Genomic DNA, 6,878 nt, shown 5'->3' with positions numbered 1-6,878 from the left:
CCTGTCTCCGTTACTATTCATTATGTTACTGGATGACATAATGCGGGAAGTGGTGACGACACCTCGGGGCATTGAATGGAGCGAAAATATCTTGGAAGACCTTGACTATGCAGATGACATAGTGTTGATGACGCCGACTTTGGATCAAATGCAAGCAAAACTTGAAGACCTCCGTATGTCTGCGGAGAAAAGAGGCTTGCGTATCAACACCAACAAAACTGTCGACATGCGAGTAATGTCAAAAAACACTACTCCCCTAAAGCTCCAAGACTGTGTGTTGAAGTCAGCACAGAAGTTTACATATCTGGGGAGTTCCATATCAAATCAGGGTGGTTCGGACGAAGATATAGAGATACGAATTAGGAAAGCCAGGGGTGCTTTCGCGCAGTTGAAACCAGTCTGGGAGTCAAGTGTCATGACTCGTCGGATCAAGCTGACCCTGTTCGACTCCATTGTCAAGAGTGTTCTCCTGTTCGGATGTGAGACCTGGAGAGTGACCAAGACACTCACGAACCGACTGCAGGTATTTGTAAATAAGTGCTTGAGGTCGATACTCCGCATATTCTGGCCAGTCACTATCTCTAATAAAGACCTTTGGACTAAATGTGACCAAAATCCCATCGCGCAAGACATTGCTCATCGGAAATGGCGTTGGATAGGACACACTCTACGGCGCAGCGGAGTCAACGCAGCATCAATCGCGTTTGAGTGGCAACCGCTTGGCAGGAGAAGACCTGGTCGCCCTCTACACACTTGGCGACGCGCCGTAGAGAGTGAGATGAGGACTGCCAACGTGACCTGGAGTGATGTCAAGGAGCAAGCGCAAGACAGGGTAAAGTGGAGACAACTTGTGAGGGCCAAAAAGAAAAAAAAACATTAATGTCGTTCATATTGACATAAGAGATTGAAGTCAATTGCGTTGTACTTATTAGAATTTTTTAAGGGAATTTATGATCTGGTGAACTATGATCTTTAGGTCAAGTCTTATTTATTTTATATTCTTATTTTTATGAAATAATATATGATAATATGAATTGAAATGAAATGAAGTTCATTAATACAAAACATGGCATGACACGAAGTGAAATGAAATGAGATGACATGATATGGCATGAAATATAATCTCAGTAAAATGGTTGTCATTTACAGAGACTTTTTCAATGGACTTTTTGGAGGATCCCGAGAAGTTAGGTTCTGCGGCTTTGTTTGATTTTCCCACATTTATGCACTTTAACAGATAAAAAACAGTTAATAAACCACCTTTATTACCCATTTAAACCTGAAGAAACACTAAATAGACATAATAAAACAAATCACACAACTTCACTCCTCGCATTCCCGCCAAAAAGTCACATTTAACAAATCAGAACGAATGACCATAGAATATGCGAATGGCTGCTTCGTGGCATAAATAGATAGATAATGGTACCTATACTTTCAGGCAACCAATATGCCTTACAAATTTTATTTAAACCCTATAAAAGCGGATTGCGGGAGCAAGGATTGTGGAATTTTGCCTTACTTACGTGTGGTCTTGTAGGAAGATTTGTTTCAATTTCATTAACAAGGATATGAACATTTTATCTCAAAAAATATATGAAATAAATACAAAAACTTCGTAGTCATTGCATTAAACTGAACTTGCATCGAGGGAGACCTACATTCGCGTTTATATGCAGTATATTCTAATATTGTAATGTGATATTTTTAAAAAAATCAACGAACTGCTAGCGTTTGATTCCAGCTGTTGTTTTATATTCATACGATCCTGAAAGCTACAGAAGAAATTGTATTGTATTTGACTGTACACGTATGAACAATTGAAATATAGAAAATATTTCAACTTAATATCTAAAAAAGACACATACATTGTTTTGCACCGAACTAAATTATGAATGTCGTTGCGAAAATTTCAACTGAAATGTTGCGAGAAAAATTAAACTTTTGAAAATAAAGTTAGGAGTTTTCTGCTTTTAATTTCAAGAAAATTAAGCTTTGGCTATTACACCTCAGGGCGACAGGACCTACTCTTGTTTCCGTCGTAATTTATATGGAATGAGATAAAATGTTATAAATAAGGAGAAGGAATAACGTTTTAAAATAATCACCCTTAAATTGCTCTTTGAATCGGACAAAAAATGAGTGGAGACGACATTTTTTGTTATTATTTTTATGATATATGTACATACAGTAATTTAATAAAAACTGTGTATTAGAAGTATTCATGTATTATTCATGTATTAGAAGAAGTTGTTCGCTATGATAAGATTATGTTGAGGGGAATAAATCTATTTTTTTTACCTCGTTATAACAAATGACAGCCTAATTTATACTTAATATAACAAACCTCAGTTTACCGAATTACTTGATATAACGTTCCCTTACGATTTGTTATATCGAGGTTGCACATACAACACACTTTTTAATATATCTAAACTAATTCATGAAGTGATTAGTCTCCGGTCGGGAAAACGCAATCGGCTACCTTCATTTTGTGGCTTGTGTGGGTAGGTATTTAACACCAGGTAAGTAAGTAGCAGGCTCCTTCATAAAAAAAAAAACAAATTTAAGCATAGAATTAATCTATAAAGCAGTTTAAAAACTTATTGTATTTATTAAGCTATTTTTATTAAGCCCACACATTGATTTAACTCATTCAGTTGGAAAGACGAGCTCATAGACGGATATTAAGTGAAAACCAGAAACTATAGACATCCATTTACCACATCCATACCATCACCCATCGTGACACATGAGGTTGAAATCTTAATTGCATTTTATAGTAGCTGTTCCACACTCTGAACCAGAACGAATATTTACTTAGTGACGGATATTTACAACAGAATCGAACCATCAAAACAGCATTAAAGATGTGTTTTACTTCCGTTTTTTTTGTAGGCCTTACAGCCCAGGTTGGGCATTAGCCTGGTCCAGTATGTCTCTCCAGACTGCTCTGTTCAAGGCTTTCTCCTTCCAGTTCCTGATACTAATAGCTTTGAGGTCGTGCCCTATGCCATATAACCAACGGAGTTTGGGCCTGCCACGACTTCTGCGGCCCGCTAGTTTGCCACTTTTACTTCCGGTCGTATTAATTAATTATTTACTTCACGAAAATCATGAATAAGGTCCCCAGAAGAAATAATAAGGCAAGGAATAGTAGTAAAATCCAGAAGAATAGTAATAAAATAATGATCTTCTTCTTAGTCGAGCACTCTTGCCAAAGCGGTCATGGCGCTGATGAAGTACATATAGAAGCATCCGTTAAGTCTCCCATGATTGCAACAATTGCCCTCCTGCGATGTACTTCCAGATGTGGTGGCTCTAAGTGTTTCGAGTACCTACACTGGAGAACGGTGGATTTAATTGCATTCTTTACTAGGCCATTCCAGTGGGTTGATGATTGGCGGCGTGATCTCTTGCCTCCCGCCTGGTATTGAACCACTAGTCTTTCCATAGAGTCTCCTTTTTTGGAGATTTGAAACAAAGAACTTTAAAGTTGGTTAGTAACTGTGCTATTGGCGAAAGTGGGTATATTGGTATTAGCATCGGTATGTTGATACCGAGTTCATTGAGGATTAATACAAAATAATGATGGCTTTTGTTTTGTTCACAATTTTTTTTTATTTATAGCTTAAATGGTTGGACGAGCTCACAATCCACCTGGTGTTAAGTGATTACTGGAACCCATGTCTATGTCTATCTATGACGTAAATGCGCCACCCACCTTGAGATATAAGTTCTAAGGTCTCAGTATAGTTATAACCGCTGCCCCACCCTTCAAACCGAAACGCATTACTGCTTCACGGCAGAAATAGGCAGGGCGACGGTACCTACCCGTGCGGGCTCACGAGAGGTCCTACCACCAGTAAACAAATTATTCTAAAATTCATTAAAACAATGGCTTCGCATCTACCTTTTTGTTCCTCTATTGGAATTCCTCAAGAAAAGAGTGGTTCCGACACAGTAGCCCGCGGCTGCTGCGTCTTGTTGCCTGTTCGCTGAATTCATTTGAATATTGAAGATTTACATGTGAAAATATTTCACGAAATTCGGTATAATTTTAAGTAATTGTAATTTTGTTTGATCTAAATTACGAAGATATTAAAACAGACCGTGAGTTCACTGATTTCAGTGGTGTATGTACATTTGGTACGTTGGTTGGTTTCTTCATCATTAAGAAAATATCTCTTATCTCCAGTAGTCAGCAGCTTGCCTGTGCCCATGGCATCGATGATGTCTATGTACTACAGTGATCCCACACCATCAGGTAGACGTATGTTCGACTAGTAACAATCGCATTAAGAAAACGTAACTATATTTCATAATTCATTCAATTAATTCATAACGTAAAATTCAAACTATTCAACCACCACTCACTTATCATCATAATCGCCGACAACCTTTGTCCAACAGTGAACTAAAATAGGCTATTAATGATGATAATGATGAAAGCATCACTCACGTACTAGAGAATAAATAGGACCACGTTTAATTGGTATTCTCAGAGCGTAATTATAATTGTTTTATATTTTCGATGATATTTATTGTCACATTAAAACTGAATATTATGTAATTGAAACAATTGAATTATTTCATTTAAACCACTGTAATTATGAATTCGTATGTGTTGTTTTTTATATTATTATTAACAACTATTAACAAAAACTCGGCAATAAACATGTGTCACTGAATTAATCGCTTAAGTGTTTTTATTGCAAATTAAAACAGAATTGCCTGCAGCACAGCCAATTAAGAGTCGATATATTAACAATAACGAGGATAAGTTGACCACTTTTCAAAGCTTATTTGTCGACAGACATATAAAAAACGATCACAAGAGATTTTGTTGATGCGTAACATGAGTTATCGGTAATGAAAATCTTTATTAACACAAAACAGCAAACCTTAATATTTGTATAAATACCATTATCTCAGTTAAAAAAAAAACTAAATGTGTGGTGTCGTGGGACACCGGATAGGAACAAAGTGCCTTAGTATAGAAATATTAATTTTAAGTTCTATTTGAGGTATAAAGAAAATAATTATTCGGTTATAAATTTTGATTATGATTTTTTTATTGATAAAAATAAAACTAAAACTACTTTACGAAGTTATCAACTTCATTTTATTCACAATGATTTATAAAAAAATATGTAATAATAATATAAACAGCTATTTATATGAATAATAATAATTAAGCCTAATTATGTTCTATCATAGAAATAATAATAACCGTCATCACGTAGACTATACATTACATACTGTATAGCTATCATACAAAGACTATACATAAATAAAAAAAATCTTACGTTACGGACGTATTTCCCAGTTAGGGTACCCCTCCGCAACGTCCCGTAAGGAACTTCGTTCCAACAAAAAAACAATTTGTAATTGAAATGAAGCATCGATTGATTCTAGTAATTAGCGACACGATGAAATAATCAAATAAAACTAATTAAAAGTCCAAGCGCTTGAAACTAAAAGAATAACACTATAAATGGTGAATAGGAAAACTTTGTTCAATCTTTCGTAGCGGAGGAATTTAATTAACGTTCCGAGGCGAAAGCGGCGACCGTCGGACACTGGGGTTCTAATTGTGGGCTGTCACCAACAGCACGGTCACCCGTCGCTTGGGCACGACCAAAACATTTTACACAATTTTAGACTGTGCAGTAATTTCATCAAATCTGGACAGGGTCGGGAGCATTGCAATTGATGCGTGAGGCGTTTGAAAACGAACTCTGAATACGGCTTTAGAAAACTTTAAAATGAATACGCTTTTATTAGCTTCAGACGTATGTATGTTAGTATGTAACGGAATCTTAGAACATTATTTTGACTCCCTTCAAAACGTCGAATTAATTCGAAATTTGGTATACTTATTAAGGACCGATGACAATTCAATATTAAAAAAAAATGTTGTAAAAATTGAAATTCAACTAAAAAATTAAAAATAAATGATAGTTTAAATAAACTAACAAAATACGCTTTTATAGAAAATCCAACAAAAAATAGAAAATAAATTTGAATTAAAAACAGTGTAAGAAAAAACGATTTTAATGTATTTTATTCTTTCGTTAGGAAATTAGTTTTTGTATTGTTTAAATTGATTTATTTATTTATTAAAGTGCATTTTAGTTGTTTAATTTGAAATCAATGTGATTTTTGTATAAAATAATTCAACATAGTCATATGTAAACGAAGTATGCAGACCGAAACACTTTTAAAGAACCCATAATCACGGGGGAACGTAAAAACGGCGGATGTCGGCCTCCACGGCTTTTAAAAAGCAGTAAAAACTCAAACATTAATCCTGTAACAGTTGGCAGGTACAAGGAGCGATAACGTTCCGTCTTATATTAAAATAATGAAGAAAGTTTTCACGAAACTTCCATTTCAAATTGTTTACCTGGTTTGTAAATGAGTTCAAAAGAAAATATGTAATTACCAAGAATTTGACGCTGAAAGCGTGTTACTTTAATAATTAGAAAGCCAGCAGGTACTAAAAAGGAATAGGAGGAAATCGTAAATTGTACTTAAAGGCAGCGTACATACGGACAGTTTTGGTTTATCCAAATCCAGAGTCAAATTACGTTTTGCGTCTTACTTCCATATTTGAATACTGCACCCAGATATCATTTGACTTATATATCAGAGAAGAAAAACGTGACTTGGCTTCGGCGTAGAAATTTTTATTCCTTTGGCATGAAATGAAAGTACATAAGTTATTCTAAGAAATAATGATTTGTTAATAGCTATGACGAGCTAACAATAACAAAAAAAAGAGAGCTAAAAATAACATCGCTCCTACTCTCTGTATTATTTCAATCGACTATGAATTTATATAAATAAATCACTTAGAATGTTCGTGAATATTA

The sequence above is a fragment of the Bombyx mandarina genome, chromosome 10 (genome assembly GCF_030267445.1).
Source record: "Bombyx mandarina strain Sakado chromosome 10, ASM3026744v2".
NCBI classification, from domain to species: Eukaryota; Metazoa; Arthropoda; class Insecta; order Lepidoptera; family Bombycidae; genus Bombyx; species Bombyx mandarina.
This window is presented reverse-complemented; position numbering follows the sequence as displayed.